A 26300-nucleotide genomic window follows, 5' to 3' on the forward strand; every position below is an offset into this window, starting at 1 on the left:
GGTTGATTCTTCGAATAACAGAGTTGGAAGGGACCTCGGGGGCCATCTAGTCCAACCCCCTGCTCAGGCAGGAAACCCTATACCATTTCAGACCAATGGTTGTCGAGTCTCTTCTTAAAAACCTCCAGTGTTGGAGCATTCACAGCTTCTGGAGGCAGGTTGTTCCACTGGTTAATTGTTCTGACTATCAGGAAGTTTCTCCTTAGTTCCAGGTTGCTTCTCTCCTTGACTGGTTTCTATCTGTTGCTTCTTGTCCTGCCTTCGGGCGCTTTGGAGAGAATAGGTTGACTGGTTCTTTGAGTTAATACTGAGATGATGATTATTTTTTTAAAAAAGAATCTTCGAAGGATTCTTTAAATTCTAAGTGGAGATCCCCGAAATTAAACCTGGGTCATTATATTTGCAAAAAAAAAATGTTCCTTCTTCCTAGAATATGTTTTGCTTTTCCTATAGCTGAAGGAGTGGCCGTGATTTTAGTGCTTGATACTGTAGCTATCAAGTTGGATCTTGTATGAGAATATCATTAATAATTATGTCTGTTGGTGCTTTATTTAAAAACCTTGGACTAGGTCCAGCCTTTGTGTAGCAAGGAGCAAGATTCCTCTCTGAGAAAAGTTTGAGAATTGCTGGGACTATAAACATCTAGTAATGTCAGGAGGGCATTGCAACAGCCGATAATCTCAAGGTGCTGGCTGATTATTCTGGGAATTGTACAAGTTCCATCCCCAAGGGCAGGCGTAGGCAACTTTGGCTCTTTTATGACTTGTGGACTTCAACTCCCAGAATTCCTGAGCCAGCCTGGCTCAGCTTGGAAACCTCTCCCTTTCCCCTCAGCGTGGCTTGCTCAGGAATTCTGGGAGTTGAAGTCCACCAGTCATGAAGAGGCCATAAGTTCCCCCATGCTGGCTCAGGAATTCTGGGAGTTGAAGTCCACCAGTCATAAAAGAGCCAAGGTTGCCTACCTCTGCCCAAGGGAATTGCTATGGTGAGGAAGGCTGACATGGACTCTAGAAATAAGATGCTGCAAAGAAGATTAATCTGGATTTCTTTTAAAAAAAACAACATAAAAGATGTTCAGATCCTAGAAAGCGTGCAAAGAAGAGCAACAAAGATGATTAGGAGACTAAACCGTACAATGGATGATTGAGGGAACTAGATATGTCTAGACCAGGGGTAGGCAACCTTGGCTCAGGAATTCTGGGAGTTGAGGTCCACAAGTCATGAAGGGGCCAAAGTTTCCCTCATGCTGGCTCAGGAATTCTGGGAGTTGAAGTCCACCAGTCATGAAGGGGCCAATGTTTCCCTCATGCTGGCTCAAAAATTCTGGGAGTTGAAGTCCACCAGTCATGAAGGGGCCAATATTTCCCTCATGCTGGCTCAGGAATTCTGGGAGTTGAAGTCCACAAGTCAAGAAGGGCCCAAAGTTTCCCTCATGCTGGCTCAGGAATTCTGGGAGTTGAAGTCCACCAGTCATGAAGGGGCCAATGTTTCCCTCATGCTGGCTCAAAAATTCTGGGAGTTGAAGTCCACCAGTCATGAAGGGGCCAATATTTCCCTCATGCTGGCTCAGGAATTCTGGGAGTTGAAGTCCACAAGTCAAGAAGGGCCCAAAGTTTCCCTCATGCTGGCTCAGGAATTCTGGGAGTTGAAGTCCACCAGTCATGAAGGGGCCAATGTTTCCCTCATGCTGGCTCAGGAATTCTGGGACTTGAAGTCCACAAGTCAAGAAGGGCCCAAAGTTTCCCTCATGCTGGCTCAGGAATTCTGGGACTTGAAGTCCATGAGTCATAAACGAGCCAAGGTTGCCTCCCCTTAGTCTAGACAAATGAAGAGAAGGACTAGGGTGATACCATAGCAGTCTTCCAGTACTTGAGGGGCTCTTACAGAGAGGAAGTCAACTTATTTTCCAAAGCACCTGAGGGCAAGACAAGAAATGGAAGATCATCAAAGAGAGAAGCAACCTAGAGCTGAGGAGAGATTTTCTGATAGTGAGAACAATTAACCAGTGGAACAGCTTGCCTCCAGAAGTTGTGGGTGCTCCATCACTGGAGGCTTTTCAGACAAGATCAGTCAAATCAGAATAGAGCCGGAAGGGACCTTGGAGGTCTTCTAGTCCAGCCTATACCATTTCAGACAAGTGGACGTCCAATCTCTTCTTAAAAATCTCCAGAGATGAAGCACCTTCAACTTCTGAAGCCGTTCCCCTGGTTAATTTTTCTCACTGTTAGGGAGTTTCTCCCTAATTCTCTGCTTGGTTAGTTTCCATCCGTTGCTTCTTGTGTTGCCTTCAGGTGCTTTGAGGCCAAGGAATGGACTTAGCCTGTTTTAAGGAGACGTGAAGAAAACAAAGAGGAATTCTAGTTATTCCTGGATGCCAGAGGACCAAGAGTGGCGAAACTTGCTTTGTTTATAGCTTCCAGAGAGGTCTGCCAGCCAAGGGCAGCGTGTCAAATGTTTTCCTTGCCACAAAACCAGTTTGGTTTAGAAGCAACCTCCATCTCATCCTTTCCAGCAAAGCAGCAGATGGAAATTTACACACTCACAGCGTCTTCCTTTGGCTTCCCCCCACCCTGCCCCCCCTTCCCCTCCGAATTTTCCAGCCTCGTGGAAAAGGCCTCCGTTTTCTGAAAACTTCGGAAAGAATGTGAGTCTCTTTTTTTTTGGTCCTTTGAAAACATTTGGAATGAATTTACGGCAACTTCTGGAAACTCAATAAAGGGAAAGTGGCTCTCCAAGGAGAAATAGCAATGCCGAGCATGGGATCCTCAAAAGGCCAATGGATCGTCCTTTAAAACAATTCTGAAGAAAGAGAGAGAGAGAGAGAGAGAGAGAGAGAGAGAGAGAGAGAGAGAGAAACGGCAATGACCCAAAGGCCTTCTGCATGTCAGAAACGGCGATCGAGAGCACCGTTGCTGGAATCGCATGGAAATATCAATCCGCTTCCAGAAAAAGCCACATCATTATCTCTTTTGGTGGGCTGAAAATCAAACGTTCTGGAAACCAAGGATTTTGGAAAGGAAATTCAGACCTGGAAAATCAGAGACCAGCTGGAGGCACTTTGGTTTGGAGGTGAACTCTGAATCAGAATAGGGCTGAAAGGGACCTTGGAGGTCTTCTAGTCCACCCAGGCAAGTGGCTATCCAGCCTCTTCTTAAAAACCACAATATCTGATGGACTAGAGAAGACGAGGGGTGACATGATAGCAGTCTTCCAATATCTCAGGGGCTGCCCCAAAGAAGAGGGAGTCAAGCTATTCTCCAAAGCGCCCAAAGGCAGGACAAGAAGCAACGGATGGAAACTCGTCAAGGAGAGAAGCAACCTAGAATTAAGGAGAAACTTCCTGACAGCGAGAACAATTAACCAGTGGAACTCCTTGCCTCCAGAAGCTGTCAATGCTCCAACACTGGAAGTTTTTAAGAAGAGATTGAACAACCATTTGTCTGAAATGGTAGGGTTTCCTGCCTGAGCAGGGGGTTGGACTAGATGACCTCCAAGGTCCCTGCCAAATCAAATTCTTCTTCTTCTTCTTCTTCTTCTTCTTCTTCTTCTTCTTCTTCTTCTTCTTCTTCTTCTTCTTCTTCTTCTTCTTCTTCTTCTTCTTCTCCTTCTCCTTCTCCTTCTCCTTCTCCTTCTCCTCCTCCCCCCTCCTCTTCTTCTTCTTCTTCCTCCTCCTCCTCCTCTTCTTCTTCTTCTCCTCCTCCTCCTCCTCCTCCTTCTCCTTCTCCTCCTCCTCCTGTAGACTACCTGTAGCCCTTGACTTAAGACCATTCATTTAATGATCGTTCAAAGTTGCAATGACGCTGAAAAGGGTGATTTATCACGGCTTTTGCACTTATAATCATTGTAGGTCACCTGATCAAAATTTGGTGCTTTGTGATGCTTTATGATCTCCTTGTGTGAACATCCCAAGGGGCAATACTTAATGATTGTGTGAGTTGCTTAATCACCATGGCAAAAACGTTTGTAGAATCAAGGGTGACAACACTTAATGACCTTATCACTTAGCAAACCCAATTGTGGTCGTAAGTTGAGGATTACCTGTATGTTGAAGCGTATCAACCACGTTGAGTCCAGATCATGAGAAGTATTTGTTTCACTCTAGACTGCCCTGGCCATATCCACCCGTGTCCAGTTTTGGGTGCCATGCTTCATAAAGGACAGGAACAAATTGGAGGACATTCAACTGAGGTCAATCAAGAAGGAGAATGGTCTGGATATCTAAAACCTATAAGGGTCAGTTAATGGATCTGAGAAAGGGACTTTAGTCAGCAGAAAAGACAATTAAGGGAAGATATCAGCCATCTACTGTCTTCTGTGTGACAATAGCTTGACAACAGCTCATTCTTTATTGCCCTAAAGGACAAAAACGGAAATAATGGACTAAAATTGGACTAGAATAGAATAGAATAGAATAGAATAGAATAGAATAGAATAGAATAGAATAGAATAGAATAGAATAGAATAGAATAGAATAGAATAAATTAATTTTATTTTATTTTATTAGATTTATATACCGCCCTTTCCCGAAGGAATAGAATAGAATAGAATAGAATAGAATAGAATAGAATAGAATAGAATAGAATAGAATAGAATAGAATAGAATAGAATAGAATAGAATAGAATAGAATAGAATAGAATAGAATAGAAAATATGGAAAAATATGGAATAGAATAGAATAGAATAGAATAGAATAGAATAGAATAGAATAGAATAGAATAGAATAGAATAGAATAGAATAGAATAGAATAGAATAGAATATTTATTTATTTATTTGATTTATATACCGCCCTTCTCCCGAAGGACTCAGGGCGGTGTACAGGGCAATAAAAATAAGAATACAGGATCCAAGATTTAAAGTTAAATGATTGTGCCCAATGTAGTACGTTAGTTAAAAATAATGTTAAAACCCCAAACCCATCAGACCAGGCCGGCTTGTTCGAATAGATAAGTTTTTAGATCACGCCGGAAGGAGCGAAGGTCGGGGGCCATCCGTAGTTCAGCCGGTAAGTGGTTGCAAAGGGTTGGTGCACCCACCAAGAATGCTCTCCCCCTGGGGGTCACCAGCCGACATTCTCTGACCGGTGGTACCCTGAGGAGGCCCTCTCTGTGGGAGAGTACAGGACCGAGGGAAGTTGACGCTGGCAGTAGGTGCTCCCGTAGGTAATCCGGACCCATGCCATGTAGGGCTTTGTATGTCATCACCAGCACCTAGAATAGAATAGAAAAGAAAATATGGAATAGAATAGAATAGAATAGAATAGAATAGAATAGAATAGAATAGAATAGAATAGAATAGAATAGAATAGAATAGAATAAATTAATTTTATTTTATTTTATTAGATTTATATACCGCCCTTTCCCGAAGGAATAGAATAGAATAGAATAGAATAGAATAGAATAGAATAGAATAGAATAGAATAGAATAGAATAGAATAGAATAGAAAATATGGAAAAATATGGAATAGAATAGAATAGAATAGAATAGAATAGAATAGAATAGAATAGAATAGAATAGAATAGAATATTTATTTATTTATTTATTTGATTTATATACCGCCCTTCTCCCGAAGGACTCAGGGCGGTGTACAGGGCAATAAAAATAAGAATACAGGATCCAAGATTTAAAGTTAAATGATTGTGCCCAATGTAGTACGTTAGTTAAAAATAATGTTAAAACCCCAAACCCATCAGACCAGGCCGGCTTGTTCGAATAGATAAGTTTTTAGATCACGCCGGAAGGAGCGAAGGTCGGGGGCCATCCGTAGTTCAGCCGGTAAGTGGTTGCAAAGGGTTGGTGCACCCACCAAGAATGCTCTCCCCCTGGGGGTCACCAGCCGACATTCTCTGACCGGTGGTACCCTGAGGAGGCCCTCTCTGTGGGAGAGTACAGGACCGAGGGAAGTTGACGCTGGCAGTAGGTGCTCCCGTAGGTAATCCGGACCCATGCCATGTAGGGCTTTGTATGTCATCACCAGCACCTAGAATAGAATAGAAAAGAAAATATGGAATAGAATAGAATAGAATAGAATAGAATAGAATAGAATAGAATAGAATAGAATAGAATAGAATAGAATAGAATAGAATAGAATAGAATAGAATAGAATAATGGAGTGGAAGAATAGAATAGAATAGAATAGAATAGAATAGAATAGAATAGAATAGAATGGAATGGAATGGAATGGAATGGAATGGAATGGAATGGAATAGAATAGAATAGAATAGAATAGAATAGAATAGAATAGAATAGAATAGAATAGAATAGAATAGAATAGAATAGAATAGAATAGAATACAGCTGGAAGGGACCTTGGAGGTCTTCTAGTCCAGCCTCCTGCTCAAGGAGGAGAACCTATAACATCTCAGACAGATGAAAGTCTAATGGTTCTAACCTCTTCTTAAAAACCTCCAGTGATGGAGCGCCCACAATTTCTGGTGGCAAGCTGTTCCACTGGTTAATTGTCCTCACTGTCAGGAAGTTTCTCCTCAATTCCAGGTTGCTTCTCTCCTTGATTAGATTGCATCCATTGCCCGCCCTTCCTTCCTTCCTTCCTTCCTTCCTTCCTTCCTTCCTTCCTTCCTTCCTTCCTTCCTTCCTTCCTTCCTTCCTTCCTTCCTTCCTTCCTGAATGATAGAATCCTACGTTGGAAGGGAGCTTGGAGGTCTTCTAGTCCAGCCCCGTGCTCAAGCAGGAGACCCTGCACCATTCCAGACAAGTGGCTGTCCAGCCTCTTCTTAAAAACCTCCAGTGATGGAGCACCCACAACGTCTGAAGGCAAGCTGTTCAGCTGAAGGCGGGTGGGTGCACAACACCGAAGCAAGCCAACATTTGCTGAGTTGTTACAACAGCACTGAAAAAAAGTGACTTGTGACCAATTGCACACACACACAACCGTTGCAGCATCCCCATGGCCACGTTCTAAAAATTTGGACGCTTCGCAACTGACTCGTATTTATGACGGTTGCCGGGGCTCTCATGGTCCCCCACTGCGGCCTTCCCATAAGCTAAGTTCAACGGGGGAGGCCAGAGTCGCCTAATAACTGCGCGACTCGTTTAACAACCGCAACGATTCACTTAACAGCCGTGGCAAGAAAGGATGCAAAAATGGAGCAAAACTGACTTAAGAAGCGTTTCTCTTAGCAGCAGAAATGTGGGACTCGGTTTTGGCCATTAAGCCGAGGACTCCGTGTTCCTGGGTCAATGGGAAGAGCTAGCTCCTGTCTAACTGGCCTTTGCCCAGGTTCGCCTGGTGCACCAGTTGCGGCCCTATCTAGACCGGGATGCCTTGCGCACAGTCACTCTTGCACTCGTGACCTCTCGTCTAGACTACTGTAATGCTCTCTACATGGGGCTGCCCTTGAGGTCCACCCGGAGACTCCAACTGGTGCAGAATGCAGCCGCGCGAGTTGTGCTGGGGGTTTCCCGATACTCCCATGTTACACCTTTGCTCCGCGAGCTGCATTGGCTACCGGTTGCTCTCCGAGTGAGGTTCAAGGTGTTAGTTATGACTTACAAAGCCCTTCATGGCATGGGTCCGGATTACCTACGGCAACACCTGCGGCCGGCGTCAACCTCCCTCCGTCCAGTGCGCTCCCACAGAGAGGGCCTCCTCAGGGTGCCGCCGATCAAAGAATGCCGATTAGTGACCCCCAGGGGGAGAGCGTTCTCTGTGGGCGCGCCAGACCTCTGGAACCGCTTACCGGTTGAGCTCCGGATGGCCCCCGACCTTCGCTCCTTCCGGCGTGATCTCAAAACCTTCTTTTTTGAACAAGCTGGCCTGGTCTGACGGGATGGGGTTGGGTTTTTAAAACTAGTTTTAACTTTAATATGTATTGATTTTATGGGCATGATGTTTAATGACTTTTGAATTTTTGTATTCGATTTTTATTGTGTATTGCCCTGTTCACCGCCCTGAGTCCTTTGGGAGAAGGGCGGTATAGAAATCAAATTATTAAATTTAATTAAATTAACTGCAGACCGTCGCAAGCCGAAGGGCAATCAAGACAGGACAAGTGTGTTACTCCCTCCATGACTCCACAATGGTTTCTTAACAACTGTGGCAAGAAAGTTGGTGTACTGGGGCAAACCTTTTCGCTCAATGGCGGCCGTAAGTCGACCTGCACGGACGCTTTTGTTCCATGCATCTAAGCAAGCATCTTAATTCTCGGTGTGGTGCACGGTGCCACACACACGGATGGAGAAGAAAGAGGGGTGTGTGTGTGTGTGGGGGGAAAACAACAACAACAACAACAACACTTTACCTTGAAACCTTCATCTCTGCCAAACTGCTGCCTCTTCGGCTAATGAGATATCTGCCACTTAAATTCTCATTGTTTTAAGAGTAAGTGGTTGCTTTCAAGCTGGAATGATGAAAGGCAAGCCACACGTGGTCTCCTCTGCCTCCTTGCTGAGCAGTGGCGTAGCGTGGGGGGTGCAGGGGGGGCCGGCCGCACCGGGCGCAACATCTGGGGGGGCGCTCTCGCACTGAGCTGCTCGGTAGCCACTGAGGCTCTGTGTCATTTCTGTCCGTGCCGCAGGCTGCGAAGAGGCGGGGTGGGGCCAGGCCGCCGACATACACGCCGCCCAGTGACAGGCGGCGCACGCGGGCCCAACCAGGAGAGGCCCCCTGCTGCAGAGGCCCTCCCCCTCTCCCGGCCCCCGCCCCCTCCCGTGTCTCCTTCATCCGCTCCGGGAGAGCGAGCCAGAAAGGGTAGTGGACGGACGGACGGGCGTGCGGGAGGGCGGCGGCAGGGTGACTTTGGATTCCAGTTCCGCGAAGGAAGAAACTGGGGTCCCTTCTTTCTCAACGCACCGGACTGCTCCAGAATAAGAGCCTTCCTTAAAAGTCGCCCGGTTCGGCTCCGTGATAGCCGGCGATGGAAAATATCTGGTCCAAACCCAAAACCCGAAGTGAACAAGTGCACGCGGTCTCACGCCTGCGCTTCCTGCTTGGAGAGCACCGCGGGACTCTGCGCGGACTCTTCTTGGAAAGTCTACGCCGCTGCGGGGCGCGTCTTTTCAGCAGTGCCGTGACGTCACCGCCTGCCCGCCCCTCTATTTCCGCTTCCGGTTGCCTTGCCCCGCCCCGGGTGCTGACAACCCACGCTACGCCACTGTTGCTGAGAGCTAATGAGCCCAAAACGGCACCCGTTTTTGCAAGATTGCCGTGACCCCGGGTCTACTAATGCTCAGGGAACGACTGAACAATGGATCACTTCGTTCTCTCCGGCAGTTCCCTGGGGCTATCTTGAAGACCCCACACAATTTAGAAATAGATATGGACTTAGCGCATGAGACTAAAACCTACGAAGAACGGCTGCAGGACTTGGGTTTGATTAGTCTAAAGAAAATAAGAAATAGGGGTGATAGGATAGCAGTGTTCCAGTATTTGAAGGGCTGCCACGAAGAAGAGGAGGGGGTCAAACTATTCTCCAAAGCACCAAAGGGAAGGAGGAGAAACATTGGTTGGAAACTGACCAAAGAGAGAAGCAACCTGGAATTAAGGAGAAACTTCCTGACAGGGAGGACAATTAACCAGTGGAACGGCTTGCCACCAGAAATCGTGGGGGCTCCATCACTGGAGGTTTTTAAGAAAAGACTAGACAATCACATGTCTGAGAGGGTATAGGTTCCCCTACTTGAGTGGGGGGGGGCTGGACTAGAAGACCTCCAAGCTCCCAGCTCTATTCTATTCTAATAGCAGTATTTAAGGGGTTGCCACAAAGAAGAAGAGGGGGCAAGTTATTCTCCAAAGCACCAGATGGAAGGACGAGAAACAACGGTTGGAAACTGACCAAAGACAAGCAAGTCCTTAGACACACCCAATTCCAGCAACCGTTCCTTATATGCTTTGTCCTCCCGTCCCCTGATCATCTTTGTTGCTCTTCTCTGCACTCTTTCTAGAGTCTCAACCTCTTTTTTACACCGTGGTGACCAAAACTGGATGCAGGATTCCAAGTGTGGCCTCACCGAAGCATGGTAAAGTGGTATTAACACTTCACCTGATCTTAATACCAGGACTTCTGTGGCCGGCATTACTATATACTGAGGTGCACGGAACGCTGTTACCTTCCCGCCGAAATGGTACCTATTAATCTACTCGCATTTGCATGCTTTCCAACTGCGAGGAGGGCAGGAGCTGAAGCAAGGAATGGGCGCTCACCCCATTGTGCAGTGCTCAGGTCTCAAACCCAGCCTGTCAGCTTTCCAGATCACCAGTTCAGCATCTTTGATGGCTGAGCCATTGCGACCCCTTCAAAGTAATAAAGTAATAAAGGTGGGGTTAAAAACAAAATCTAGGGGGGGGGAAATGTACATTCCTCATCCCCTTATTTTTGCTTTCATAGAAGTAGAGGTATTGGTAAAGAGTGTTTTCAGCCCTAAATACCATAAAGGTCTAGGCCAGGGGTCTTCAAACTTGGCCCTTTTATGACTGGTGGACTTCAACTCCCAGAATTCCTCAGCCAGGCATGTTGGTTGAGGAATTCTGGGAGTTGAAGTCCACAAGTCATTAAAGGGCCAAGTCTGAAGACCCTTGGTCTGGATCCAAGCCCCCAGTTTCATCAAAATGGTTGACTGAGGAATTCTGGGAGTTGAAGTCCACCAGTCATAAAAGGGCCACATTTGAAGACCCCTGGTCTGGATCCAAGCCTGCAGTTTCATCAAAATGGCCGACTGAGGAATTCTGGGAGTTGAAGTCCACCAGTCATAAAAGGGCCACGTTCGAAGACCCCTGGTCTAGGCTGTTTGCATCAGATGTCTTGGATATATTCTTAAAAGCTGTCTTCAACCTAGGTAAAATCCTCCATTGTACTCCTTCTTCCCCCTCTGCTCTCATTCTCTCTCTTTTTGCTTTGTTTACTAGATTTTGCCAGCTTTTTTACCGTTTCCATTTACCAGATAAAGAAAACGGAAATAAGAACAGAATAAGAGAGTTGGAAGGATATTGGAGATCATTCCCCTGCTGAAGCAGGAAACCCTATACTCGTGGTGGTGAACCTATGGCACAGGTGCCACAAGTAATAAAAATAATAATAAAGTTGTAAGGGACCTTGGAGGTCATCTAGTCCAACCCCCTGCTCAGGCAGGATACCCTATACCATTTCTGACAAATAGCTGTCCAGTCTCTTCTTAAAAACTTCCAGTGTTGGAGCATTCACAGCTTCTGGAGGCAGGTTGTTCCACTGGTTAATTCTTCTGTCGGGAAGTTTCTCTTTAGTTCTAGGTTGCTTCTCTCCTTGACTAGTTTCCATGCATCTCTTCTTGTCCTGCCTTCAGGTGCTTTGGGGAATAGCTTGACTGCCTCTTCTTTGGGGCAGCCCCTGAGATATTGGAACACTGCTATCATGTCACCCCTCACCCTTCTCTTCATTAAACTACACATACCCAATTCCAGCAACCGTTCCCTATATGTTTTAGTGGCACACAGAGCCCTCTCTGTGGGCAAGCGTGCCGTCGTCCCAGTCCTAGGCCTTCAGCTGGGTTTCATAAAACCTTTTCGCTTTAGGCCTCTGCTGCCATGTGCAAAAAAAAAAGGTTCAATCAATTTCAACTTCTCGCGGGGAAAAAAAAGTTCTCGCAAAGTTGGAATTGATTGATTGAACTGTTTAGTCCCACCCAGTCTGCCGTTACCACTGCAGCCATGCCCACCCAATGGGCCACACCCACCCAAAGAGCCACGCCCATCCAGCACCCAATGATACATAAGTGGGTTTGGGGTTGCAGTTTGGACACTCGGTTTCTAAAAGGTTCGCCATCACTGCCCTATACTGTTGCAGACAAGTGGCTGTCCAGTCTCTCTTTAAACGCCACCCAGAACTTCTGAAGGCAAGTCATTCCACTGATTGATTGTCCTCACCGTTAGGAAGTTTCTCCTTAGTTCTAGGTTGCTTCTCTCTTTGGTTAGTTTCCATCCATTGCTTCTTATTCTGCCTTCAGATGCTTTGGAGCATTCACAGCTTCTGGAGGCGGGTTGTTCCACAGGTTAATTGTCCTCACTGTCAGGAAGTTTCTCCTTAGTTCTAGGTTGCTTCTCTCTTTGGTCAGTTTCCATCCATTGCTTCTTATTCTGCCTTCAGATGCTTTGGAGAGTAACTTGACTCCCTCTTCTTTGGGGCAGCCCCTGAGATATTGGAACACTGCTATCATGTTCCCCCTCATCCTTCTCTTTATTAGACTGGACTTACCCAATAAAAGAAAGGGAGACTTTAAAAGTTTCCAACTTGGCGGAAATGGCAAAGATCTCAGCGTATTTGAAAGACCATTCGCAACAGAGATACATTGTGGAATGGAGGAGATGGATCGAATATATTCAGAATAAATATGGGACTAAAAAGTTTCACTTAGCATTTGAATAAGTAGCGGATTTATATGATGTATAATTAGTTAGTAGTTATTTTACTAAGAGTTAAAGTGCGATAGAATTTAATATTTTATTGTTGTTTGCATATTTTAGATTATGATTGTTTGTATTTTTATACCCTGTATTCAGCTCTGGGAAGTTGGGGAGGTGGGTGGGGAGGGTGGAGAGGGGTTGGGGAGAGGGGAGGGGGAGGAGGGGGGTTGTTTGCATTCAAAAATGTATTGTAAAACCTTTCAATTAAAAAAAAAAGAAAGGGAGGCTTAAAAGGTGAATAAAGAAACAAACCCTCGCGAAATCTAACAGGAAAAATTATATTACAAATAGAAAGATTAGTTGACTCTAGTTTTTAACACATGGTTAAATCTTGGCCACATCAGAGAATATTGATCCAACCATCCATTACAGCAACAGAGCTGGTTCATGCACAGAAAATGAGTAGATATCATCCATCCAAGATTTGTAGCCTTAGGTCATGTTATCTTCCCAACACTGAAAAATAATCTTTTGCCTTACTTCTTTCTCAGTTAGCCCGTAGTTCTTCATCCAAAATTCCAAGCTGGTAGACATCAACTTACAACCAATTTTTTTTTTTTGCTAAACGAGTCCATTTTTAAGTGAGTTGCACCTCATTTTATGACTTTCTCCCCCACAGTTGTTAAATGAATCACTGCAGTTCTCAAGAGACTCTGACAAGCAAACGTTGGAGACCAAAGCCTGCATACTTTTGCCATTTTGGTTTTGAGAAGGTGAAATAAATAATAATAATAATCATGTTTTTATCCGAATACAAGTTTGTAAAATGATCTGTTGACAGGTTTCTGGCCTTGACATCTAACAGTCCTGACAGAGTCAACGGAATGGGTGAGGAGCAAGCAAGAAAAAATAAGATGAAATAAAATATTACGGGGAGGGAGAAAAGTTCTTTTGGAAAATATTTTGCTGGAACCCTCCGAATTGTGAAAAGGCATGCAAACACTATCGTTTAAGAGTATTTGTCTATGTTACAACAACAACAACAAAAACTCAATTGCAGCAGGGTTTCCCAACGTTGGTAATAATAATAATAATAATAATAATAATAATAATAATAATAATAATAATAATAATAATAATAATAATAATAATAATAATAATAAAGTTGGAAGGGACCTTGGAGGTCATCTAGTCCAACCCCCTGCTCAGGCAGGAAACCCTATACCATTTAAGATTATATTCCATGGCTGGCTGGGGAATCCTGGGAGTTGACGTCCACATATCTTAAAGTTGTCCGGGTTAAAAACGCTGACTTACAGCTTCATGTCCACTATCTTGACTTTTTAAACCAATATTTTTGACAAAAAATACTCCAATTGATGAACTACAAACTCAGACAAAAAGACAAACAATCAAACTGTGAGAGGGATCTCGGAGTCCTAGTGGACAATCACTTAAATATGAGCCAGCCGTGTGGTGCAGCTGCCCAGAAAGCCAACACAGTGCTAGGCTGCATTAACAGACGGACAGAATCAAGATCGCATGAAGTGTTAATACCACTTTACAATGTCTTGGTGAGGCCACACTTGGAATCCTGCATCCAGTTTTCATCACCACGATGTAAAAAAGATGTTGAGACTCTGGAAAGAGTGCAGAGAAGAGCAACAAAAATGATTAGGGGACTGGAGGCTAAAACATAAGGAAGGAACGGTTGCTGGAATTGGGTACATCTAGTTTAATGAAGAGAAGGACGAGGGGGCACATGATAGCAGCGTTCCAGTATCTCAGGAGCTGCCCCAAAGAAGAGGGAGTCAAGCTATTCTCCAAAGCCCCTGAAGGCAGGACAAGAAGCAATGGATGGAAACTCATCAAGAAGCGAAGCAACCTGGAACTAAGGAGAAACTTCCTGACAGTTAGAACAATTAACCAGTGGAACAACCTGCCTCCAGAAGCTGTGAATGCTCCAACACTGGAAGTTTTTAAGAAGAGACTGGGCAGCCATTGGTCTTAAATGGTATAGGGTTTCCTGCCCGAGCAGGGGGTTGGACTAGTTGACCTCCAAGGTCCCTTTCAACTTTATATTGTTATTGTTATTGTTATTGTTATTGTTATTGTTATTGTTATTGTTATTGTTATTGTTATTGTTATTGTTATTGTTATTGTTATTGTTATTGTTATTGTTCAGCCTAATCAAGGAACTATCAAGAGCACTCCCCCCAACACTGACAGGGCAAGCCACGAAAATATAAAAATAAGAGCAAATGCCACTCCCTTGTAGCACTGATGAGGTTACCTAGTAGGGTAATGGAACATCTGCAAGAAAACAACCAGCTCAGAGAGCACCCAGGACCCCACAGTCCTCCTCCTCCTCCTCCTCCTCCTCCTCCTCCTCCTCCTCCTCCTCCTCCTCCTCCTCCTCCTCCTCCTCCTCCTCCTCTTCTTCTTCTTCTTCTTCTTCTTCTTCTTCTTCTTCTTCTTCTTCTTCTTCTTCTTCTTCTTCTTCTTCTTCTTCTTCTTCTTCTCCTCCTCCTCCTCCTCCTCCTCCTCCTCTTCTCCTCCTCCTCCTCTTCTTCTTCTCCTCCTCCTCTCTGCAAACTCCACTTGCTTCTAACACTGATGATGTCACCTCAGTGGCGTAGCGTGGGTTGTCAGCACCCGGGGCGGGGCAAGGCAACCGGAAGCGGAAATAGAGGGGCGGGCGGGCGGTGACGTCACGGCACTGCTGAAAAGACGCGCCCCGCAGCGGCGTAGACTTTCCAAGAAGAGTCCGCGCAGAGTCCCGCGGTGCTCTCCAAGCAGGAAGCGCAGGCGTGAGACCGCGTGCACTTGTTCACTTCGGGTTTTGGGTTTGGACCAGATATTTTCCATCGCCGGCTATCACGGAGCCGAACCGGGCGACTTTTAAGGAAGGCTCTTATTCTGGAGCAGTCCGGTGCGTTGAGAAAGAAGGGACCCCAGTTTCTTCCTTCGCGGAACTGGAATCCAAAGTCACCCTGCCGCCGCCCTCCCGCACGCCCGTCCGTCCGTCCACTACCCTTTCTGGCTCGCTCTCCCGGAGCGGATGAAGGAGACACGGGAGGGGGCGGGGGCCGGGAGAGGGGGAGGGCCTCTGCAGCAGGGGGCCTCTCCTGGTTGGGCCCGCGTGCGCCGCCTGTCACTGGGCGGCGTGTATGTCGGCGGCCTGGCCCCACCCCGCCTCTTCGCAGCCTGCGGCGCGGACAGAAATGACACAGAGCCTCAGTGGCTACCGAGCAGCTCAGTGCGAGCGCGCCCCCCCAGATGTTGCGCCCGGTGCGGCCGGCCCCCCCTGCACCCCCCACGCTACGCCACTGTGTCACCTAGCTGGGTAATGAAACATCTGCCAGAAAACAACCAGCTCAGAGAGCACCAAGGATGCCACAGTCCTCCTCATCCTCATCCTCCTCTTCTTCCTCTTACTCCTCCTTCTTCTCCTCCTCCTTTTTTCCTCCTTCTCCTCTTCTTCTCCTCCTCCTCTCTGCAAACTCCACTCCCTTCTAGCACTGATGATGTCACTTAGTTGGGTAATGAAACATCTGCAAGAAAGCAACGAGCTGAGAGAGCACAAAGGACCCCATATTTCAACTCTGAGAGCTAGAAATATTCTCTTTTATTGATACTCCTGAATGGATACAGATTTCCTGAACGTGGAAAGCACCCCATCGTGTCTCTGCAGGACTAATTTCACCCTACCGTGAAAATCTTCAAGGGCAACCCTGGAACGGATTCCCCCCTCCCAATTCAGACCACCATATGGGTTCTTTAGGAGGAGCAGGTGTGCCGTGTGAACAACGGCAGCGCTAAATTCATCCCTACAAAGGTGGAAAACGACATGGTGGCGGGTGTGACCAACGCGCCAGATCAATAGTTTGCATCATTGCTGCTCTGTTAAGTACTGATTACAGGGAGAGATGCACCCAAGTAGTAAAAAATAAAAATAAAAAATTAGCTGCGATGAACTGGACAATGACAGCTCGCCCTGTGAGCAGGTTTTGAGCCTCTCTTCTCTCTCTCTCTCTCTCTCTCTTAGCAAAACAGACATCACCTTTCAAACAAGCAGCGTGTTGGTTTCGGTGAGGCCGACCAATTATTATTGACGAATCAACAAACCGCAAAACAGCCAGAAATGCTGAGCGGCAGAGAACATTTCAATCAAACAAAGCAAGCGATGGAGCGATTCTGCTCGCTCCCCCCCCCCGACGGATAAATAAAAGCAGATATATTGGGAGGGTAAATATTGTCCAGGGACATTGAAAAAAAGAGGGTTCAAGTGAAGATAAGACATTATTTATTTATTTATTTATTTATTTATTTATTTATTTATTTATTTATTTATTTATTATTTGGATTTATTTATTATTTGGATTTATATACCGCCCTTTCCCGACGGACTCAGCTCATGCTTTTCATCTAGATTTATTTTGCACTGTTTTGTCCATGGAGATCCTCAGAGATCCAGGTCCTGGTTGTTCCAAAGGTGTTTCCCTGCCCCCCCCCCAGGAGGCAACTGGACTTTCTCTGTTTATCTTTGAAGACGTTTCGCTTCTCATCCCAGAAGCTTCTTCAGCTCTGACTGGATGGTGGGGAAATGGGAGGATTTATACTCCTTGCAGACAGCTGGTCACTTGCCTTCTTTCAGAGAGTCATTGAAGCCACCTGAAGGCTTATCTGTGTTGTCAGGGTCAACTGTGTACTACAAATAGGGGCGGAGCCTTCTTGGAACTGTTGAAAGGACGGTGTTGTAGACTGGAGATAGATTTATTTATTTATTTAATTGAATTTCTATACCGCCCTTCTCCCGAAGGACTCAGGGCGGTGAACAGGGCATATAAATAGAAGTACAAAAGTTAAAAATGATTAAATTGTTGCCCAAATTAAAACAATCAAAATATAAAAAACATTAAAACCCTAACATTCCCCCATCAGGCCAGGCCAGCTTGTTCAAATAAATGGGTCTTTAACCCACGCCGGAAGGAGCAGAGATCCGGTGCCATCCGGAGCTCAACCGGCAGCTGATTCCACAAAGCCGGAGTGCCCACAGAGAAGGCCCTCCCCCTGGGGGCCACCAGCCGGCCTTCTCTGACCGGAGGCACCCTGAGGAGGTCCTCTCTGTGGGAGCGCACAGGGCGGAGGGGAGTCGACGCCGGCAGCAGGTGGTCCCTGAGGTATTCCGGACCCATGCCATGTAAGGACTTAAAAACCATCACCAAGACCTTGAACCTCACCCGGAAGACAACTGGTAACCAATGCAGCTCGCGGAGCAAAGGTGTAACGTGGGAGTACTGGGAAACTCCATAGACAACTCTCGCGGCCGCATTCTGTACCAGTTGGAGCCTCCGAGTGGTCTTCAAGGGAAGCCCCATGTAAAGAGCATTGCAATAGTCAAGACGAGAGGTCACAAGCGCATGAGTAACCGTACATAAGGCATCCCGGTCCAGATAGGGCCGCAACTGACGCACCAGGCGAACCTGAGCGAAAGCCCCCCTAGTCACGGCTACTATGTGGTCTTCTAGGGTAAGCCGTGAATCTAGGAGGACTCCCAAGTTGCGAGCCCTATCCACGGGGGGTAAAAACTCACCCCCCATAGAAAGCGATGGAACGTTTTGAATGTCCCGGGATGCCGAAATGTACAGCCACTCAGTCTTGTCAGGGTTGAGCTGAAGTCTGTTCCTCCCCATCCAGACCCGAACCGCCTCCAGGCAACGGGACATCACAGCGAGGGCATCACTGGGGTGGTTTGGGGTCGAGGGATACCACACCGTCTATCGCCAGTCTACAACAGAGTCCTTTCAGCAGTTCCAAGAAGGCATCACACCCATTTGCACCACTCAGGTGGCCCTGAGGACACAGATAAAACCTCCAAGGGGCCTCAACAACTCTCTAAAAAGGATGCAAAGGACCAGCTGTCTGCAAGGAGTATAAATCCTCCCATTCCCCACCATCCAGTCAGAACCCGAAGAAGCTTCTGGGATGAGAAGCGAAACGTCTTCAAAGATAAACAGAGAAAGTCCAGTTGCCTCTTGAAAAAAGCACCTTTGGGACTACTGTTTTAATTGGTGTGTTTTTTTTGTATTTTTTTAATGATGTATACTGCCCAGAATCACATGCTGAGATGGCAGCTATAGAACTCAAACAAACAAAAATTAAATAAGTAAGTAAACAAACAAACAAATAAATAAAAATACACAAGTATAGTATAGGGGGTACCTTGCTCAACAGTAGTAACTGTGAGAGGGATCTCCGAGTCCTAAGTGGACAATCCCATAAATAGGAGCCAGCTGTGTGCTGCAGCTGCCAAAAAAGCCAACGCAGTGCTAGGCTGCATTAACAGAAGGGAGAGAATCAAGATCACCTGAATTGTTAATACCACTTTACAAGGCCTTGGTATGGCCACACTTCCAGTTTTGGTCACCGCGATGTAAAAAAGAGGTTGAGACGTCTAGAAAGGGTGCAGAGGAGAGCAAAAAGATGATCAGGGGACTGGAGGCTAAAACATATCAGGAACGGTTGCTGGAATTGGGTATATCTAGTCTACTGAAAGTAGCCAAGAAATTAAGAGCCGCTTGCTCCTTGGGAGGAAAGCCATGGCAAATCTAGACAGCACACTAAAAAGCAGAGACATCACCCTGCCAACAAAAGTGCGTATAGTCAAGGCTATGGTCTTCCCAGTTGCAATGTATGGCAGTGAAAGCTGGACCATAAGAAAGGCTGAGCGCCAAAGAATGGAGGCCTTTGAACTCTGGTGCTGGAGAAGACTCCTGCGAGTCCCTTGGACTGCAAGGCGATCAAACCGGTCAGTCCTAGAGGAGATCAACCCTGACTGCTCTTTAGGAGGCCAGATCCTGAAGCTAAAACTCAAATACTTTGGCCACCTAATGAGAAGGAAGGACTCACTGGAGAAGAGCCTAATGCTGGGAAAGATTGAGGGCAATAGAAGAAGGGGACGACAGAGAATGAGGTGGCTGGATGGAGTCACTGAAGCAGGAGGCGTGAGCCTCAATGGACTCCAGAAGATGGTAGTGGACAGGAAGGCCTGGAGGAACATTGTCCATAGGGTCGCGATGGGTCGGACACGACTTCGCAACTAACAACAACAAAAGTCAATGAAAAGAAGGAGGGGAGACATGATAGCCACGTTCCAATATTTGAGGGGGTCAACCCATTTTCCAAAGCACCAAAAGGCAAGAAGAGAAACAAAGGATGGAAACTAACCAAGGAGAGAAGCAACCTAGAACTAAGGAGACATTCCCTAACGGTGAGAGCAACCAACAAATGGAATTGTTTGCTTTTAGAAGTTGTTGGTGACCCATCACAGGAGACTTTCAAAAAGAGCCTGGACAACCATTTATCTGAAGTAATGTAGGGTCTCCTGCTCGAGCAGCGGATTGGACTAGAAGACCTCCAAGGTCCCTTCTATTACTTTATGTTCTGCGTTCTAATCATGTGAGGAATATCTTTTTTCATTGCTCAGTCCTCTCTCGTGCTCCTCTGTTGAATCCTGAGCTTCTCTCATTTCCATTCCGTGCTAACAGAAGACCCTGTGAAGAAGAAGACCCACCTTTTGGGGTGCCTCCAGAAAGGACCATGGGGTCGTCAGAAGAAAGGCAAGGTGGGGATTGCGAAGCAATCAAACCTAGTAGCATCTTCCACCACCCTCCAAAGTAATTCCCAAAATATTACAACAAGACATTCTGCAGAACTTTTTAAGTCCCCTGAGGACAAGGAGAAGGGAAGAATCTTCTGAAATGGCAAAGCCGTTTTGGCAGAACGTTACTTCTGACACTGGAGGTAATAGAAAACCATCAAGCCTAGTCACCATCAAAAGCCTTCCTCTCCATTAATTTATCTAATTATCCTTTAAAGCACGCAAGCTGGTCGCCATCGTTACATTTCTGCGGCGCAGAATCCTGTGGGAGGCTTCTGTGAAGAATTATGTCCTCTGATATGTCTTGAATCCATTGGATGAGTCCCTGGATCATGATAAGGTAAGAACAACCAAGCTGAATCAGAAAGAAAAATCTTCTCTTCTCTTCTCTTCTCTTCTCTTCTCTTCTCTTCTCTTCTCTTCTCTTCTCTTCTCTTTTTCCATTCCCTTCCATTCCCTTCTCTTTAGAATAACAGAATTAGGAAGGGATCTTGGAGGTCTTCTGCTACAAATCTCTGCTCAAGCAGAACACCCTATCCCATTTCCAACAAATGGTTATGCAAAGTTATGGATGCTCCAACACTGGAAATTTTCAAGAAGAGATTGGACAATTATTCTCCTCTCCTTCTTCCTCTCTTCTCCTCTCCTCTCCTCTCCTCTCCTCTCCTCTCCTCTCCTCTCCTCTCCTCTCCTCTCCTCTCCTCCAATCCTGGACCACAGAATAAGACTAAACCAGGTCAGAATTTGGACACACCAGTACTGATTGATGAACGGTCCTTGAAATTTCACCGTAATATTGGCTAGACACATTCATCTTGCTTGTCTGCAAATAAATAAATGAACAAATAAAGAATCAAACAAATAAAATATATCACAGGGATCTGATTAAAAGCCTGGCCCAAATCAAGGTATATTATGTCTAAAGCCTTCCCTTTATCTGTTAGGCTGATGACCCCATCAAAAGGTATGGTTAACCTGTGAGGTGAAGGGGCCCGAGAGAAAGTGACTGAACTTAAGTCACCTAGTTGTCTTTCATGGCTAAAGCGTGACTAGAACTCATTGTCTTCTGGTGAAGTCATCCAGCCGGCTTTCCTGCCTATGGCAGGATTAGAACTCCCAGTCTCCTGGTGATTGGCCCAAAGACACCAGCTGGCTTTTGTGCCTAAGGTGAGACTAGAACTCACTGTCTCCTGGTGATTGGCCCAAAGTCACCCAGCCAACTTTCCAAACGATGGCAGGACTAGAGCTCCCAGTCTCCTAGTGCTTGGCCCAAAGGCACTAGCGAACTTTTGTGCCTAAGATGAGACTAGAACTCCTGGTCTCCTGGTGATTGGCCCAAAGTCACCCAGCCATCTTACCTGCCTACGGCAGGACTAGAACTCCCAGTCTCCTGGTGATTGGCCCAAAGACACCAGCTGGCTTTTGTGCCTAGGAAGAGACTAAAACTACTGGTCTCCTGGTGATTGGTCCACAGACACCCAGTGGCTTTCCTGCCTAAGGCAGGGCTGGAACTCCCAGTCTCCCAGTTTCTAGCCTGGAGCACCTTTTAAACTTTTCTTAGGCACCAAAATCTAGTGATTGCAACCGCACATAAATCTGATAAATACATGGTTAGTCAAAGGCAAAGGTGATAGAGTTCCATCAGCAGTTCCCCAAAAGACCTTGACGCCACATTGGAAACGATGTGCAATACACACGAAAGCATTTGGACATATTCTCGAGGAATATTGCCATGTTGTTATTAAATTGAAGAAAATAAAGAGAAAAGACAGCTCTGCTAACGTGACTTGAAGAGTGTCTCGTCCCAAGAAGCATATTATAATCAACGGTTGTGCTTCAAAACTTAATAAAATTACCAATCAGAACATCACCAGCGAAATTAACGAGCCAAAATATTATAGTCAGGCAGAAGTCAGTGAATTTTGAAGGTCATCTGGAGCTGTAAAAAAAGCCATTTTAATATTTTTTTAATGCCTTGGAAAAATAGTAAGGCTGAAAAGGACATTTGGCGATCGTCTGTGGGTTAGGAAGGACAATTTAGACTGAAATTAATGTCTTACGAACACTGCAAAATACTGACTTCCACAATGCCATCATGGAGGTTATGGGTACTTAAAGCAAGGTCAGGAATACTGGGAGTTGGGATCTGAGTTCTTTGGAAGTCACCACGAGGTAGGGGCTGTGTGACACAATCACTGGTGGGATTCAGCCACTTCGCACCACTTTGGCAGAACCAGTAGCTAATTCTTTTGTTGCCCAGGCCCAGAATGGACTTCCAGAAGTGGCATCCACACAGAGAACTGGTTGTTCACATATTTGAATCCCACCACTGGATGGATGGATAGATAGATAGATAGATAGATAGATAGATAGATAGATAGATAGATAGATAGATAGATAGATAGATGCATGATAGATAGATGATAGATAGATGCATAATGGATAGAGATAGATAGATAGATAGATAGATAGATAGATAGATAGATAGATAGATAGATAGATAAGGATGGATGGATGGATGGATGGATGACAGAGAGAGACTGACAGATATACAGAGATAGATGTAGAGATAGATAGAGATAGAGATAGATGATAGATGCATGATAGGAAGAGAGAGAGAGAGGTGGGATTCAGCTGGTTTGCACCACTTCGGCAGAACTGGTGTCTACTTTTTTTGTTGCCCAGGCTTAGAATAGACTTCTGGAAGCAGCATCCACACAGAGAACCAGTTGTTCACATATCTGAATCCCACCACTGTCTACATCTGTAAGCCAACAACCTTCCATTTCCTCTCTATTTTCCTCTGAAATGCTTCTTCTGGAGTCCAGATGCTCCAGGCCCAGGTTGAGATGAAGGACGTCTCCTTCGAATCATGAATGGAGCATCTTAGGGATTGACCATGGTTGGAGAACTGACTTAATTGATGGCCTGTCTCTCTACCACCAAGAGACTCCATTGTAAAGGTCCACATTTGTTCTGAAGAGCTGATGCTCGCTTCAAGAAATCAGAGATGGTTCTCCACCCCACTCGGAAGGTCCTTTAGAGAAGATAAGGTGAATCTATAACTCAAAGAAGCCATAGAGGAATTCAATAGGAGTGTGTATGTGTGTGTGTGTGTGTGTGTGTGTGTGTGTGTGATTTTCTTCAGAGAGAAGCAAGGGAGAAAGAGTGTTTGGGGACATTAAATACTTCAAGGAGAACTTGTTGACCTTGTTTTCAGTCAGGATGATACTCATGCAGTGTACACACTTCTTGTGGGAATCTCCACCCTTTTATTCCAACAGAGAAGAAATGGAGGTGAAAAGAACAAAGGAGCGATGCATAATTAGTAGAATCTCAGAAATTATATTTATACTTGGTGTACTTCAGTGATGTCAGTCACTAAGAAAAACATTTCCGTAGACCTGAAAAGGGCCAGAAAAAAGTTGTTGTTGTTAGCTGCGAAGTCGTGTCCGACCCATCGCGACCCTATGGACAACATTCCTCCAGGCCTTCCTGTCCTCCACCATCCTCTGGAGTCCATTCAAGCTCACACCTACTGCTTCAGAAAAAAGTACTACAGAATAACAAAATAATAGAGTTGGAAGGGACCTTGGAGGTCTTCTAGTCCAACCCCCTGCTCAGGCAGTACATCCTATACCATTTCAAACAAATAGCTGTCCAGTCTCTTCTTAAAAACCTCCAGTGTTGGAGCATTCACAGCTTCTGGAGGCCGGTTGTTCCACTGGTTAATTGTTCTAACTGTCAGGAAGTTTCTCCTTAGTTCCAGGTTGCTTCTCTCCTTGGTTAGTTTCCATCCGTTGCTTCTTGTCCTCACTTCAGGGGCTTTGGAGGATAGCTTGACTCCCTCTTCTTTGGGGCAGCCCCTGAGATGTTGGAAGACTTGCTATCATGTCTCCTCTAGTCCTTCTTGTCATTAAATGAGGCATACCCAATTCCTGAAGCTGTTCTTCGTATGTTTTATCCTCCAGTCCCCTGATCATCTTTGTTGCTCTGCACCGTGAGGTAAAAATATTTACTGACTGACTTAATTTATATGCTGTCCATTCCCGATTGCTCACGGGACTATTTTCCAAACTGAAAGTCGCCTCTGGCAAATACATTTGACCAGAGTGTCAGGTTTGAAAACATTTGTAGCATCCCACGAGAGATTCTCTTTCAGGGTTTAAGCCTCAGAATCACCAAGGCACCTGAGCTCTTCCAGCAGAAGATGACAGAAACGCCTCGCAGGTTCAAAAGAGGTTGTTGTGTCCACGGATGATATTTTAGCAACTGGAGGATCACTAGAAAACTCTTAACCTTTCCCCAAATCTGATCCAGGAGGGCTGAGGTTTCAACAAAGAAAGAGACGTGCCTTCAAAAAATGTAAAAAAAGAAAAGAAAAGGAGAGATTCAGGAGCAGCAACAAAGATTGTTTTTTCAACACAGGCACCTTCTGGGAATAGAATAGAATAGAACAGAATGGAACGGAATGGAACAAAACAGAACAGAACAGAACAGAACAATAGAATAGAATATATAATAGTAGAATAGAATAGAATAGAATAGAATAGAATAGAATAGAATAGAATAGAATAGAATAGAATAGAATAGAATAGAATAGAATAGAATAGAATAGAATAGAATAGAATAGAAAATATGGAATAGAATAGAATAGAATAGAATAGAATAGAATAGAATAGAATAGAATAGAATAGAATAGAATAGAATAGAATAGAAAATATGGAATAGAATAGAATAGAATAGAATAGAATAGAATAGAATAGAATAGAATAGAAAATATGTAATAGAATAGAATAGAATAGAATAGAATAGAATAGAATAGAATAGAATAGAATAGAACAGAATAGAATAGAATAGAATAGAATATATGGAATGGAATGCAATGCAATGCAATGCAATAGAACAGAACAGAACAGAACAGAACAGAACAGAACAGAACAGAATAGAATAGAATAGAATAGAATAGAAGAAGAAATAGAATAGAATAGAATAGAATAGAATAGAATAGAATAGAATAGAATAGAATAGAATAGAATAGAATAGAATAGAATAGAATAGAATAGAATAGAATAGAATAGAATAAAGCTGGAAGGGACCTTGGAGGTCTTCTAGTTCAGCCCCCCGCTCAACCAGGAGAACCTATACCATCTCAGACAAGCGACTGTCCAGTCTCTTTGTAAAAATCTCCAGGGATGGAGCAACCACGATTTCTGGAGGCAACTTCTGTTCCACTGGTTAATTGTCCTCACTGTTAGGAAGTTTCTCCTTAATTCCAGGTTGCTTCTCTCTTTGGTCAGTTTCCAACCATTGTTTCCCCTCCTGCCCTCTGGTGCTTTGGAGAATAATTTGACCCCCTCTTCCTTGTGGCAGCCCCTCAAATACTCTATTCTATTCTAGTTAAGGAGAGAAGCAACCAAGAACTAAGGAGAAACTTCCTAACAGTTAGAACTATTAACCAGTGGAACAACCTGCCTCCAGAAGCTGTGAATGCTCCAACACTGGAAGTTTTTAAGAAGAGACTGGACAGTCATTTGTCTGAAATGGTATAGGGTCTGAGCAGGGGGTTGGACTAGATGACCTCCAAGGTCCCTTCCAACATTGTTGTTGTTGTTGTTGTCATTATTATTATTATTATTATTATTATTATTATTATTATTATTATTATTATTATTTTCTCTTCTCTTCTCTTCTCTTCTCTTCTCTTCTCTTCTCTTCTCTTCTCTTCTCTTCTCTTCTCTTCTCAATTGGTTATTCTGTTTTGAAAAAGCTTGCACGCTTTCTGCTTCCTCACAATTCACCCTTCCCTAAAAACAATTTTTCTGCCTTTGAGAATTGGTCTGCCATGGCTTTTCAGCCCATTCCATTACGGGGGGGAAAAAGTTACAGTTATAAAAATGCTCCTCCATTTCTTCTTGAACCTCAGTGCTCTGCCATAGCCCCTGAATTAGTCAATAGTATCATACTGACGCATAAGCATATTTATTAAAATAGCCCTGGGCATCTCCCAAACATCAAGCTGATTTTCTAATTGGTTTGAAGCTGTTAGGCTGCCATGCAAATTATTTTCCACTGTGATGTTAAAATCCAGCTGTATCAGCAACAGAGAACAACAGGAGCCCTGTGCAAGAGGTCAGTCAGTTCCTGGACGCTCCTGCCTCTGATAGGGTAATCTCAAGGGATCCTTTGAGCTGACTCCTGAAAACAAACCATTGCAGGAGTTGATCGCCGCAGTTGGGATCCTTTTAACCCAGCAGGTGACAAGTGCTCCAATGCAAAATTGGTGCCAGCTAGTTTGCCACTGAA

Source organism: Vipera ursinii, assembly GCF_947247035.1.
Source record: "Vipera ursinii genome assembly, chromosome: 2".
Taxonomy (NCBI): Eukaryota; Metazoa; Chordata; class Lepidosauria; order Squamata; family Viperidae; genus Vipera; species Vipera ursinii.